A 16,405-nucleotide genomic window follows, 5' to 3' on the forward strand; every position below is an offset into this window, starting at 1 on the left:
CTCTGCCCACATTGTCCTATTTGTGCCCCCAGTTGGAAGTAGTTCAGTGACATTATCGCAAGGTTCCTCCAGGATGTTAAAGCACAATTAACAAAACTTTTCTGACTCCACTCTTGCATTGAATGGGCCAAAGAGCTAAAGGCCAATGATTATTTTCAACAGCTGCATGAGAAAATACATTGTATAAGATGGGCTAAAAGGCTGATTTTGTTGACAATACTCAACAAGCTGCATGAGCTTGAATGAGTCTTGTTTTGTCTTCTGTATCTGTACTATCAAGCAGTTTTGTCTTCTGTCTTTCTGTGCGGGCTGTTTGATAAACTGTGAGAGAGAGAGTTACATTCCAAGTCATGGACTTCACCTTTGACCGGAATCATGAATGGTGCTAGGCCTCCAGATCTGCCATTGACTTGAGGGGTCCCCAACATGCAGCACGGCATAAGGCTCATTGCTTTTTTTCCCTTCCTTTTTCCTTTTGTTTTAACTATTTAATAAATGTTCACTGTTCAGTCTTTTATTTTATCTACCTTTTCCATTTTTTATTATTACTCAGTAAATGTTCATAGTTAAGAAATTTACTATTGTTGAGTCTTCTCTTAATTACATAAAACCAAATCTGATACACCCTGTGATTCAAGACAACTCCTTATTCTGAATATTGATTAACATTTACATTGTGGGCGGCACGGTGGCACAATGGTTAGCACTGCTGCCTCACAGCGCCTGAGACCCGTGTTCAATTCCCGACTCAGGCGACAGACTGTGTGGAGTTTGCACGTTCTCCCCGTGTCTGTGTGGGTTTCCTCCGGGTGCTCCGGTTTCCTCCCACAGTCCAAAGATGTGCGGGCCAGGTGAATTGGCCATTCTAAATTGCCCGTAGTGTTAGGTAAGGGGTAAATGTAGGGGTATGGGTGGGTTGCGCTTCGGCGGGTCGGTGTGGACTTGTTGGGCTGACCTGTAAGTAATCTAATTTAATCTAAAATTTATAAATATTTCCATGCTCTTAGTAACAACCTGACCAAATGTGCCTTGGATTTGGAAGGCTTAAGTGCTTTGCTTTTGACCAGTAGATACTTAGAGAAAGAAGTAACTTATGAAAATCTCTCTCTTATTTCTTGAAGTGAAACATTGATTAAAAGGATGTTTTGAAGTTGTCAAATTAAATTTGTTTCTTATTGATCTATCGTCTGCTTAAACATAATATGATGTTTTTCCCATCTAATAGATACATATAGAAACATATTCAACATTTAGTTTGGTGTCCAACCCTAAAGCTGTTCAAAATTTCAGGAATTGTTTTAACCATATCTGCCACTATCAAGTGGATCTGATAGCTTACGTTTCTCTGGAAAGATCAGGATCAGTGAATTGTTTTGGCTTGGCTGTTTTGTTGAAAGGCCTTGATTATTTTCTTGATTTGCAATCTGTCAGGATTAAGATCTTGCTGCATGACACTCATTGTGCTTTTTTTTTGTATTCCTTCAGTAAAGTTGGTTCTCCAGCAACAAAGATGTAAGAACGAAATCAAAACTTGCGCAAGCATCGACTGTTCTAAATGCTACTTGCAAATGTTTCTCCTTTACCCAAATAGTTGAGAGTGTGGTGCTGGAAAAGCACAGCAGGTCAGGCAGCATCTGAGGAGCAAGGAATTTGACGTTTTGGGCATAAGCCTTTTTTCAGCAATGGCATATAATTTACCCATATGATGTCATCATTCATCTCTATGAAGTAATTCCTTTTCCAGGATGGCTGAAGAATTTCTAAAAAATGTATGGGTAGAAACGTTATCAAATTTGATGTTCAAAATAAAATCTTGTTGATTGAATTCGATTCTTTTGTTGTGAACTAAATATTTGAGCCTGAAGAATGTTTTTCTTTGCATCAAATTATGTGTTCACATTCTCATTCCTTTTTCTTTATCTCTCCTGTTTTTTAAACAATGAAAACTAATTAATTGCTTATTTGCTGAATAAATCTTGCATTTCTCATGCATCCGTTTGAAATATTAGAGTAATCCAACTTCACTGTTTAGCTCTCAATCATAAACAAATCTTCTCCTTGTTTTGTTCAGTTGATACACCACAAGTCTGTTTCTGAGAAGTTTTGCTAACTGACTTGTTGCTAAATTTTTCCATTCACTGACTGACTCTGGCATCAATTTAGAAACTTTTATACTGCGTGTAAACTCTGCCTCCCAATAGAATGTTTCAGAATTTCTACCCACCCCCACACCACTCACTGTCTTTTTCAAGGGATTGACTCTGACTCTTTTGGGTGTTGGCTAACTGGCCTCTTTTGGATGTATGCTTGATCTTATAGAAATGGCAAATGGTACCACCACCAAACTCATTCCCCATTTGGACTGGTATCAAGCAGGGCTGTGTCATCAACACAATACTGTTCTTAATCTATATCGATGTAATACTTCACTGCTGACAAGCTCCCCACTGGATTGGAGCTAAACTGCAGAACCGGTGAAAAATGATTAACCTCTGCTGCCTTCAAGCCAAAACCAAAGTCACCCCACCAATGTCATTGAGCTGCAGTACATGGATGATGCTTGCATTTGTGCAAACTCAGAGGATGAACTCCAGACCACCATCAGTACCTTTTTTTTTCAAACAGAAGCAGATGTGAGCACGGGTCTATCCTCCACCAACCTAGTCTGGCATTGAGAAATGAACCACAGATGATCAAGAACTATGACACTGTCTTAGAAAATGTTGGCCACTTCCAATATCTCAGGAGTGGCCTGTTGACCAAAGTAATCATAGAACATAGAACATAGAACATAGAAGGATACAGCGCAGTACAGGCCCTTCGGCCCTCGATGTTGCGCCGACCGAATCCTACCTAACCTATACTAGCCCAATAACTTCCAAATGCCTATCCAATGCCCGCTTAAATGACCATAAAGAAGGAGAGTTCACCACTGATACGGGCAGGGCATTCCATGAACTCACAACCCGCTGTGTGAAGAATCTACCCCTAACATCTGTCCTATACCTACCGCCCCTTAATTTAAAGCTATGTCCCCTAGTAACACCTGACTCCATTAGCGGTAAAAGGTTCTTAGTATCTACCCTATCTAAACCCCTAATCATCTTATACACTTCTATCAGATCTCCCCTAAACCTTCTCTTCTCCAATGAGAACAGCCCCAAGTGCCTCAGCCTTTCCTCATAAGATTTTCCTACCATTCCAGGCAACATCCTGGTAAACCTCCTCTGCACTCCTTCTAAAGCTTCCACATCCTTCCTATAGTATGGCGACCAAAACTGCACACAATACTCCAGATGAGGCCTCACCAGAGTCTTATACAACTGCAACATGACCTCAGGACTCCGGAACTCAATTCCTCTGCCAATAAAGCCCAGTACACCATATGCCTTCCTCACAGCACTATTTACCTGGGTGGCAACTTTCAGAGATCTGTGTACATAGACACCAAGATCCCTCTGCTCATCCACACTACCAAGTAGCCTACCATTAGCCCAGTAATCCATCATCTTGTTATTCCTACCAAAGTGAACGACTTCGCACTTAGCTACATTGAATTCCATTTGCCACATTTCCGCCCAGCTCTGCAACTTATCTATATCCCGCTGTAACCTACCACTTCCTTCCTCACTATCCACAACTCCACCGACTTTTGTGTCATCCGCAAACTTGCTCACCCAGCTTTCAAGTCCTTCCTCTAGATCATTTATAAAGATAACAAAAAGCAATGGTCCCAAAACAGATCCTTGTGGTACACCGCTAGTAACTGCGCTCCAAGATGAACATAATCCATCAACTACTACCCTCTGTCTCCTTCCAGCCAGCCAATTCCTAATCCAAACCTCTACTGTATCCTCAATGCCATACCTCCGAAGTTTTAGCATTAGCCTACCATGGGGAAATCACTGATGAGTTCCATGTGCTAGGATGTTCAATGACAATAAGGCAGGGCAGGTGACTGAGGTATCAGTGGGGGAGCACTTTGGGGCCAGCGACCATCATTCTATCTGTTTTAAAATCGTGATGGAAAAGGATAGACTAGATCTAAAAGTTGAAGTTCTAAATTGGAGAGAGGCCAATTTTGATGGTAATAGGCAAGAACTCTCAAAAGCTGATTGGAGGCAGATGTTCGCCGGTAGAGGGACGGCTGGAAAATGGGAAGCCTTCAGAAATTAGATAACAAGAATCCAGAGAAAGTATATTCCTGTCAGGGTGAAAGGGAAGGCTGGTAGGAATAGGGAATGCTGGATGACTAAAGAAATTGAGGATTTGGTTAAGAAAAAGAAGGAAGCATTTGTCAGGTATAGACAGGATAGATCGAGTGAATCCTTAGAAGACTATAAAGGAAGTAGGAGTATACTTAAAAGGGAAATCAGGAGGGCAAAAAGGGGACATGAGATAGCGTTGGCAAATAGAATTTAGGAGAATCAAAAGGGTTTTTACAAATATATTAAGGACAAAAGGCATTGGCGTTTAGAAGATTAAGGGGAAATCTAATTGAAACTTTCAAGATAATACATGGACGCAAGGAAATCGTTTCCGTTAGGCAAAGAGACTAGGACCTGTGAACACAGCCTTAGAATTAGAGGGGGCAAATTCAGAGCAGAAATGTGGAGACATTTCTTCAGCCAGTGAGTGGTGGGCCTGTGGAAGTCATTGCCGTGGAGTGCAGTGGAGGCCAGGAAGCTAAATGTCTACAAGGCAGAGATTGATAAAGTCTTGATGTCACAAGGAATTAAGGGCTACGGGGAGAATGCAGGTAAGTGGAGTTGAAATGCCCATCAGCCATGATTGAATGGCGGAGTTGACTCGATGGGCTGAATGGCCTTACTTCCACTCCTATGTCTTATGGTAACTAGGCAGAGAATAGAGCCGTTCAAAGATCAGCAAGGCAGCCTTTGTGTGGAGCTTTAGAAAATGCGGGAGATATTAAATGTATATTTTGCATCAGTATTTACTGTGGAAAAGGATATGGAAGATATAGACTGTAGGGAAATAGAGGGTGACACCTTGCAAAATGTCCAGATAACAGAGGAGGAAGTGCTGGATGTCTTGAAATGATTAAAGGTGGATAAATCCCCAGGACCTGATCAGGTGTACCCGAGGACTTTGTGGGAAGCTAGAGTAGTGATTGCTGGGCCTCTCGCTGAGATATTTGTATCATCGATAGTCACAGGTGAGGTGCCGGAAGAGTGGAGGTTGGCAAATGTGGTGTCACTGTTTAAGAAGGGTGGTAAAGACAAGCCTGGGAACTATAGACCGGTGAGCCTGACCTCAGTGGTGGGCATGTTGTTGGAGGGAATCCTGAGGGACAGGATGTACATGTATTTGGAAAGGCAAAGACTGATTCGGGATAATCAACATGGCTTTGTGCATGGGAAATCATGTCTCACAAACTTGATTGAGTTTTTTGAAGAAGTAACAAAGAAGGTTGATAAGGGTAGAGCAGTAGATGTGATCTATATGGACTGCAGTAAGGCGTTCAACAAGGTTCCCCATGGGAGAATGGTTAGCAAGGTTAGATCTCATGGAATATAAGGAGAACTAGCCATTTGGATACAGAACTAGCTCAAAGGTAGAAGACTGAGGGTGGTGGAGAGTTGTTTTTCAGACTGGAGGTCTGTGACCAATGGAGTGTCACAAGGATCAGTGCTGGGTCCTTTACTTTTTGTCATTTACATAAATGATTTGGATGTGAGCATAAGAGGTACAGTTAGTAAGTTTGCAGATGATACCAAAATTGGAGTTGTAGTGGACAGTGAAGAGGGTTACCTCAGATTACAACAGAATCTTGACCAGATGGGCCAATGGGCTGAGAAGTGGCAGATGGAGTTTAATTCAGATAAATGCAAGGTGCAGCATTTTGGGAAAGCAAATCTTAGCAGACACTTAATGGTAAGGTCATAGGGAGTGTTGCTGAACAAAGAGACCTTGGAGTGCAGGTTCATAGCTCCTTGAAAGTGGAGTTGCAGGTAGATAGGATAGTGAAGAAGCCGTTTGTTACACTTTCCTTTATTGGTCAGAGTATTGAGTACATGAATTGGGAGGTCATGTTGCTGCTGTACAGGATATTGGTTAGGCCACTGTTGGAATATTGCGTGCAATTCTGGTCTCCTTCCTATTGGAAAGATGTTGTGAAACTTGAAAGGGTTCAGAAAAGATTTAGAAGGACGTTGCCAGAGTTGGAGGATTTGAGCTATAGGGAGAGGCTGAACAGGCTGGGGCTGTTTTCCCTGGAGCGTCGGAGGCTGAGGGGTGACCTTGTAGAGGTTTACAACTTTATGAGGGGCATGGATAGGATAAATCGACAAAGTCTTTTTCCTGGGATCGGGGAGTCCAGACTAGAGGGGTTTAGGGTGAGAAGGGAAAGATAAAAAGGAGACTTAAGAGGCAAATGTTTTTACAGAGGGTGGTACGTGTATGGAATGAGCTGCCAGAGGATATGGTGGACGCTGGTACAATTGCAACATTTAAGAGGCATTTGGATGGGTATATGTATAGGAAGGGCTTGGAGGGGTATGGACTGGGTGCTGGCAGGTGGGTCTAGATTGGGTTGGGATATCTGGTTGGCGTGGACAGGTTGGACTGAAGGGTCTGTTTCCATGCTGTACATCTCTATTACTCTATGACAATAACATCCGCTTTGACATTAAGGTGATGATATATAGAGCTCTGGTGATTCCTGCCCTTGTATATGGCTCTGAGACATGGACTGCCTAAGCAGACTGCTCAAGGCTCAGAAACAATACCACTAATGCTGCCTGTGCAAGATTCTGCAAATCTACTGGTAAGACAGATGCACCAACACCAGCATCCTCGACAAGGCCAACATCCCCAGCATTGAGGTATTGACCACCCTTGATTGGCTACAATGGCTGGGCACATTAGCCATATGACCAATACAGGTCTCCCCAAATAGGCACTGTACTCTCAGCTTTAAAATGGCAGGAAAGTCTGAGGTGGATGGAGAAAACACTTCAGGGATACCCTCAAGACCTAACTGGCAAAATGCACCATTCTCACTGACCCAATCTGAGAATCAATGGTCCAAGATGGGCAGCACAGTGGCTCAGTGGTTAGCACAGCTGCCTCACAGCACCAGGATCCAGGGTTCAATTCCAGCCTTGGGTGACTGTCTGTGTGGAGTTTGCACATTCTCTGTGTCTGCGTGGGTTTCCTTTGGGTGCTCCGGTACAGGAGCAATCCAAAGATATGCAGGCCAGGTGGATTGGCCATGCTAAATTGCCCATAGTGTTAGGTGCATTAGTCACAGGGAAATGGGTCTGGGTGGGTTACTCTTCAGAGGGTCAGTGTGAACTTGTTGAGCAGAAGGGCCTGTTTCCACACTGTAGGGAATGTTATCTAATCTCAAGTAAAGGAACATCAGAAAAAAGTGGAAGCAAGGCAAAAACAGCACAAGGAACATGTTACCACACCAATGTACCCTCAGCCCTTGCCCACTACCACATTCTGTTGCAAGTGTGGCAGAGTTTGTGGAAGCTGGATTGTTCTGTACAGCCACCTACAGTCTCCCCACGGAGTGAAAGAGCATCCTCCTTGTCTGTGAGGGACCACTGATGATGATCATTGAACTTCTGAATTTATCTCTTGGCTGCTAATAAGCTTTTACTGGTCTTGCAGCTTATTCACTTTTTTAAAAAAACATGTTGCCCTGATTACTAACTAAGAAATGTTTTGATTTCTCCGCAAATGTTTTCTGGTCAGGTAGTTTTCCTTCACAGTAGCTCAGCTCTGTGGTTTTTCTGACTGCATACGAGTCTTTAAAATGTGAATAATTTTTGAAGAGGTGATTTATTTTTATGTTCTCTCGTGTAGATGATTTCAGGTCTTTTCTTGATCTTCGTCACTGCTCATTTGTTTAGTAATGCGAAACACTTTTATACATGATAATAGAACAAAGAAAAATACAGCACAGAAACAGGCCCTTCGCCCCTCCAAGCCTTCGCCAATCCATTGTCATCTATTTTCCAAGGACCTGTATCTCTCTGCTCCCTGCCCATTCCTGTATCTCTCTAGATGATGTCTAGACGTTAAATGATGTTAACGTGCCCATCTCTACCATCTCCACTGGAATCATGATCCAGGCACCCACCACCTTCTGCATAAAAAACCGTCCACGCATATCTCACCTAAACTTTGTCCCCTCTCACTTTGAACTTGTGAGCTCTAGTAATTTGAGTCCCCCACTCTGGGGCAAAAAGCTTCTTGCTATCCACCCTGTCTCGACCTCTCATGACTTTGTAGACCTCAATCAGGTCCCTCCAACCTTCACCTTTTTAATGAAAATAATCCTAATCAACTCTACCTCTCTTCATATCTAGCGCCCTCCATACCAGGCAATATCCTGGTGAACTTCCTCTGCATGCTCTCCAAAGCATTCACATCCTTTTGTTAATGTGGCAACCAGAACTGTACACAGTATTCCAAATCTGGCCGAACTAAGTTCTTAAATTCTTAACACAACCTGCCAACTCTTGTACTCAATATCCCGTCCGATGAAGGAAAGCATGCCATATGCCTTCTTGACCACTCTACTGACTTGCGTTGCCGCCATGAGGGAAAAATCGATTTGAGCATCCAGATGTCTCTATACATCAATTTTCCCCAGGACTTTTCCATTTACTGTAAAGTTTGCTCTTGATCTTGGTCTTCTGGCAGAGTGTCTTCTCAGTCATCTTCAACCTTTCCCTGCAGCAGGCCACAGTCCCTGCCTGTTTCAAGGGGACCAACATCATCCCTGTGCCTTAGAAGGCTCATGCAGCATGTCTCAATGATTATCGCCCAGTGGCCCTAACTTCGGTAGTCATGAAGTGCCTTGAAATGTTGGTCATGGCAATAATCAATTCCAGCCTCCATGCTACTTGGACCCACTCCAATTTGCCTATCAGACCAACAGATCCACATCAGATTCAATATCACTTGCCCTTCACTTCTCCCCAGAACATCTTGACACCAAAAGCCATGTAAGAATCCTATTAATTGACTACAGTTCAGCCTTCAACACTCTTGTCCCCTTGAGACTAATTATTAAACTTAGTGAACTCGGACAAAGCCCCACTCTCTGCAACTGGATCCTAGTTTCCTGATCCACAGGCCACAATCAGCGAAGACTGGGAACAGTATTTCATCCCCACTAACACTCAACACTGGAGCCGCCCATGGGTGTATACTCAGCCCCCTGCTGTACTCACTATATTTCCATGACTGTGTCCCCGAATACCAGACTAATGCCATTTACAAGTTTGCTGATGACACCACCATAGTCGGTTGAATCTCAGGTGGCAACGAAACAGACTACTAATGGGAGGTGGAAGACTTGGAAAAATGGTGCATTGAGAACAATTTAGCTCTCAATGCCTGCAAAACCAAGTAACTCATTATTGACTTTCGGCGGGATGTTACTCATGCCCCCCTACACATTAACAGCACAGACGTGGAAAGAGTGGAGAGTGTCAAGCTCCTGGGAGTGATCATCCACAACAAACTTTCTTGGAGTCTTCATGTGGACACATTGGTTACAAAGGCCGGACAACGTCTCTTTTTCCTCAGGCAGCTGAGGAAATTTGACATGAGGGTGAATACCCTTGCCAACCTTTATAGGTACGCCATTGAGAACATTCTGTCTGGATGTATCACTACCTGGTATGACAACTGTGCCATTCAAGATCGGAGACCTTTCCAGAGAGTGGTGAACTCGGCCCAGAAAACCACAAAGACAAACATCCCATCTATCAGGCCTGCTGTCAGGGAAAGGCCGCCAGCATTCTCAAAGATCCATCCCCCTCTGGCAAAGCTGTTCTACAACCTCTACCATCAGGGAGAAGGTACAGTAGCCTGAACACACTCACCAGCCAATTTCGAAACCGTTTTTACCCTACTGCTGTTGGAATACTGAATGGACACACAAACTCTTAGCATTCACCTGTATATGTGTTTTGGTGTTTTGCTCCTGTTTACCTATTATTTACTTATCTATACTACTTAACTGTCATCTGCCTGTATTGCTCACAAGATAAAGCTTTCCATTGTGCCTCGGTACACATGACAATAAATTCAATTCAATTCAATTCAAATAATTTCTTCCAAAATGCATCACTTTGCTTTTGTCCGGATTGAACTTCATCTACCATCTGCCATTTCTCTGCCAACTCTCTAATCAATCTACATTTTGCTGTATTTTCTGACAATCCCCTTCACTCTCTGCTACTCCATCAGTGTCATCTGTAAACTTGCTAATCACATCATCTATACCTTCCTCTAAATCATTTATGAATATCACAAGTAACAGTGATCCCAGCACGGATCCTTGGTCACAGTTCTCCTTACTGAAGTCCATGTATGTGACATCTACAGTCCTTTTGCCTCATCAATCAACTTTGTCACTTCCTCAAAAAATTATTTTAAATTGGCAAGACATGACCTTCCCTGCACCAAATCATGTTACCCATTTTCTTCCAAATGTAAAGAAATCCTATCCCTCAGTATCTTCTCCAGAAGCTTCCCTACACTCACATCTGGCTCACCAGTCTATAATTACCTGGATTATCCCTGCTACCCTTCTTAAACAAGGGTACAATGTTAGCAATTCCCCAGCCCTCTGGGATTTCACACATATTCAAGCATGTTGCAAAGATCTGTTAAGGGCCCAGCTATTTCCTCTCTCACATCTCTCAGTAACCTGGGATAGATCTCATCCGGACCCAGGGACCTGTCCATCTTAATGCCTTTTAAAATTCCTAATACTTTGTCCCTCCTTTTGCTGACTTGACCCAGAGTAATCAAACATCTATCCCTAACCTCAACATCCATCATGTCCCCCTCCTCAGTGAATGCAAAGTACCCATTAAGAATTTGGCCCATTTTCTCTGACTCCACGCATAACTTTCCTCCTTTGTCATTGATTTGGCGAACCCTTCCTCTCATTCCCCTCTTACTCTTCATATATGAATAAAACGATTTGGGATTTTCCTTAACCCGGTTTGCTTAAGATATCTCACTATCTCTTTTAGCCCTCTTAATTCCTCATTTCAGATTGGTCATATATTCCTGATATTCTTCCTAAGCTTCATCAGTTTTCAGTCACCTAGATGTTATGAATGCTTCCTTTTTCCTCTTGGCTGGTCTCACAATTTCGCCTGTCATCCATGGTTCCCTAATCTTGCCATTTCTAACCCTCATTTTTGCATGAACATGCCTCTCCTGCACTCTAATAAACCTCTTTTTAAAAACCTCCCACATATCAAATGTGGAGTTACCTTCAAAGAGCTGTTCCCAGTCTACATTCCCCAGCTCCTGTCGAATTTTGGTATGGCCGGCGTTCCCCCAATTTAGTACCACTCCAGTCTTTGTCCACGAGTATTCTAAAACTTACACAATTGTGATCACTATTCCCAAAGTAAACCCTTACTGAAAATTCAGCCAACTGACTAGGCTCATTCCCCAACAGCAGGTCCAGTATGTCCCCTTTCTGAGTTGAACTAGGTTAGACTTACAGTGTGGAAACAGGCCTTTCGGCCCAACAAGTCCACACCGACCCGCCGAAGCGCAACCCACCCATACCCCTACATTTACCCCTTACCTAACACTACGGGCAATTTAGCATGGTCAATTCACCTGACCCGCACATCTTTGGACTGTGGGAGGAAACCGGAGCACCCGGAGGAAACCCACGCAGACACGGGGAGAACGTGCAAACTCCACACAGTCGGGAATTGAACCCAGGTCTCCGGCGCTGTGAGGCAGCAGTGCTAACCACTGTGCCACCGTGCCGCCCTAACATACTGGTATGGAAAATCCTCCTGGATGCTCCTTACAAATTCTTCTCCATCTAGACCTCCAATACAAAGTGAATCTCATTGAATGTTCGGAAAATTAAAATCTCCTATCACCACCACCCTGTTGCTTCTAAGTCTTCCTGTTTACATATTTATACCTCTATCTCATGCTCACTGTTGGTTGGCCTGTAGTACAGCCCCAGCATTGTTACTGCACCGTTCCTATTTCTGTGCTCTGCCCATATTGCCTCACTGCTCAAGTCCTCCATAGTGCCCTCCTTCAACACAGCTGTGATATCCTCTCCAACCAGTAATGCAACTCCTCCACCCTTTTACCACCCTCTCTATCTGGCCTGAAGTATTGATATCCTAGAATATTTAGTTGCCAATCATCCTTTCCCTCAACAAGTCTCAGTAATAGCAATAACATCATGCTCCCAAGTATTAACCCAAACCTTAGCCTTACCTACTACAATTCTTGCATTAAAGCAAATGCAACTCAGTCCACCTGTCCCTTTGCATTCATTGGCTCCCTGCCTATTCTTCCCCTTAGTCATGCTGATTTCATTGTCTAGTTCCTTACAGGTTTTAGTTACTACCTCCTTACTCACCACTTACCTCCTCATATGGTTCCCATCCCCCACCATATTAGTTTAAATTCTCCCCAACGGTGTTAAAAATTACACAACACCAGGTTATAGTCCAACACTTTTAATTGGAAGCACTAGCTTTTGGAACGTCGCTCCTTCATCTGGTGTTGTGGAGGACACAATTGTAAGACACAGAATTTATAGCAAAAGTTTACAGTGTGATGTAACTGAAATTATACATTGAAAAATATCTTGATTGTTTGTTGAGTCTTTCATCTGTAAGAATACCATGATAGTTTCACTTCTTTCATATGTAAATCATTCTCAGGTTAACTGTAACAATTGGTGTCAGCCAAGGTATACTATCAAGGTAGACTAGCACTTGGCACTGGTAGCAATCCTGAGATTACTACCTCTGAGGTTCCAACTGAGCTCCTAACCCCCTAAATTCTGCTTATAAGACCTCATCCTGTTTTTACCTGTATCATTGGTGTCTATATGCACCACAACAGCTTGTTGTTCACTCTCCTCCATCAGAATGTTTTGCAGTCAATCCAAGACATCCTTGACCCCTGTAGCTGGGAGGCAACATACCATTTAGGAATCTCGTTTTTGACCGCAGAACCGGCTATCTATTCCCCTTACAATTGAATCCCTTTCCACTCTTTTTTGCATCCTTTTTTACAGCAGAGCCAACCATGGTGCTATGAACCTGGCTACTGCTGCATTCCCCTGGTTAGCCATCTGCCCAACAGTATCCAAAACAGTATAGCTATTTTGGAGGGAAATGATCGGAGGGTCACCTGCACTGCCTTCCTGCTGTTTTTCTGCCTTTTCGTCACCCATTCCCTTTGTCCCTCTGCCATCCTAATCTACAGTGTGACCAATTCATGAATCCGTGACTCCCTCAGCATCACATGTGCTCAAAAGTGAATCTATCCGCAGCTCCAGAGCCATCATGCCGTCTAACAAGGGCTGCAGCTGGATGCATTTCCTGCATGTGAAGGAGCCAGGGACATCAGCTGCGTTCTTGAGGTCCCATATTGAGCGAGAAGCATAGCACGAGTCTGAGATCATCTGCCATTTTTAATCTAAAGCTTAACTTAGTCTTAACTTAGAGAAAGGAAAAAGAAACGTTTTTACAAATCACATGGTTATTAAAAAATTGAAAAAGGCCTTACCTTATTAACTCACCACAGAGTTTTTTTTTCCTGGCTAGAGGAGGAGGGAAGGTGGGAGACATAACACGTGTATTGTCTCAGGTTCAGCCGCTGCAAAAATATATCAGTTCACTCATCTTTCCAGAGCACAGTTTGACAGCTCCCACTGAGCTCTTCACTCTCACTGCTCCCGATCAGCTCTTCACGCTCACTGTTCCCATTCAGCTCTTCACTCTCGCCGCTCCCACTCAGCTCTTCACTTCTTCCACTCCCACTCAGCTCTTCACTCTCATTGCTCCCGATCAGCTCTTCACTCTCACTGCTCCCACTCAGCTCTTCACTTCCTACACTCCTACTCAGCTCTTCACTCTCACTGCTCCCACTCAGTTCTTCACTCTCACTACTCCCACTCAGCTCTTCACTCTCACCGCTCCTACTGAGCTCTTCACTCTCACAGCTCCTGCTGTTGCTGCAATTGAAGGCACTTGAGGCAAGTCCTTTCAAGACAGAAAACTGAGATATCCCAGTCTCTAACCTTACCATTGGATTTTTAAGAAACTGATCTCTGAACTCTAACTGCACCTGTACTATGCTACTTATGCCCAATGGAGAGCAGATCTATAACCTCATGACCCTGGAGCAATGTTGTTATAAAATTCTTGCACAGTAAATACCATGTGTGGCCTTTCTTAGAGTCATAGTAGACACATGTACTCTCCTCTTGAATTCCTCACTCTGTAATTTAGATGTCAGGCATCAGTGATCAGTTGAGTAGTCCTTCAATCCACAATTTCCAGAGCCAAAAGGTCTATCTATAAATTGTAAAGCAAAATATGAACAATACTTGCCCAGTTCCTTGTGTATAGAATTAGTATTGATTTGTTTTGTGTTCTATTCCATTCAAATGGGCAAATATTCTTTTAGCCTTATTTACCACTGCCATGTAACTTGATATGAGTTTATAATTTCACAATTTATGCCTCTTCCCTCACCTTACAAGTTTTACAGTGAAGTGGAGGAGCTGCTGTTGGACTGGGGTGGACACAGATTGCTGGCCTGCATTGCCTGCCCGCAGATTGTGTGCTTTTTGAACAAAGTAGAATGTATCTGCAAATATAATTTTGCAAATGCAAATTCACCCCATAGACCTGCATGGGTGTGTATGTGCATGAGACAGAGAGAGAGAGTCAGCATGTGAGTGTGTGCATGTGAGAGAGTGCATTTTTGTGTGTGTGCATGCTTGGTAATTTGTGTGATGGAGAATAAGCCTGAGAGAAGGTGTATGAGTGTGGGGTGTGTGTGTATGATAGAGGGCTTGCGTGAGCGTGTGAGTATGTATGAGTGTATGTGTGCATGAAAGAGTGCATAGTGCAGTGGGGTCACCTGTAGTGTGACATGAATCAATTCCTAGTTGAGGCCATTCTCATGGGTATCGAACTTGGGTATCAGCCTCTGTTTGGCCATTTTGCATTGTTGCGTATCCTGAAATCCATCTTGGAGAATGGTCACTCAAAGATCTGAGGCCACATGTCTCTGACCGCTGAAGTGTTCCCTGACTGGAAGGGAACACTCCTGTTTGGTGATTGTTGGGCGTTGTCCATTCATCTATTGTCGTAGTGTCTGCATGGTCTCGTCAATGTCTAACAGATGTATTTTTATTTCCTAGTTCTTTAGGTCAAATCCTAACTTGTCCAGTTCTCTTTTCTGCTAATTGCTTGCATTGTTAATGTTTAATTGTTTACAAAGCCTTCCTTTCCATTGGCTTCCTATCAAGAAATACTTTCATTTTCTTCTGTCCATGTGAATCTACATTGTGAATAACTTTCAGATTTGCCCTGCAGACATCTACAAACGACTTGGTACCATTTGAGTTTTTTTGTGAATGATAGTCTCTATTCACCTTTTGATGCTGCTACTAACTGTTCTACTATTTAGTGCTTTTCTATTCAAACTGATAAACTTACATTGCGATCTTGTATCAATGATCTTGCTGAACTGTAGATAAAAATATTCATGAAAGTGAGAGTGAAGTTCCAAGTATGAAGATAGTAAAAACATTGAAAGAGATGAAAGAAACTATTGTTGTATTTAGGTAGCTCCTTTCACATCCTCAGAACATCCACAAGTGTGGCACTATTAATAACCTACTTGCACATAATCACTTTTCAAAAATGCAAGAATCCATTTATAAATGAAAACTTGCATATCAAAATGAGAAAAGACCAATCAAAACTGGGAGAATTTCCTTCCATTCTACAATATTGGGTATTCTTCTATCTAGCTGAATTATCATTGAGGCATTTATTTGTGTGTCATGTGAATATCTACACATTCAACAATGTAGCATACTCCACAGCTAGACAGAGCAAAACATTAAAAACAATTGTCAGGATACAAAGGGAATAAAAAGCAACAAAGTTGCCAAACGCTAGAATCTCAAGCTATTGTGGACATATATTAATTTAGTGTATGAGAGAGATGAATGATATCTTGAATCATATGTTGTTATTTCTTGGTTTTCCTATTTAGATCAATTAGTGAAATAAGGGCTCAGCACTGACCAGTAGGTACTCCTATGTGGAAATCATTTCAAGATACATGAGAAAGGAGAAGAGGTAATGTCATTAACTGTTGATGATATCATAAAATTCCAAAGATCTAAACAGAATCCCATAATGTCTTAAGTTATTTGCTGTATGAATCTCTTCAAATTCATTTCCATTCAGTAAGTACTCCGAGATACATTGCATTCCATTGAGAGTAATGCCATAGGGTTAGTTTTACAAATATATGCATTTGGGTTATACTCCCTTATCTGTTTGAAGCCCATATTGCAAATTGGACACATTTCCTTGTGATT

The sequence above is a fragment of the Hemiscyllium ocellatum genome, chromosome 16 (genome assembly GCF_020745735.1).
Source record: "Hemiscyllium ocellatum isolate sHemOce1 chromosome 16, sHemOce1.pat.X.cur, whole genome shotgun sequence".
Lineage (NCBI taxonomy): Eukaryota > Metazoa > Chordata > Chondrichthyes > Orectolobiformes > Hemiscylliidae > Hemiscyllium > Hemiscyllium ocellatum.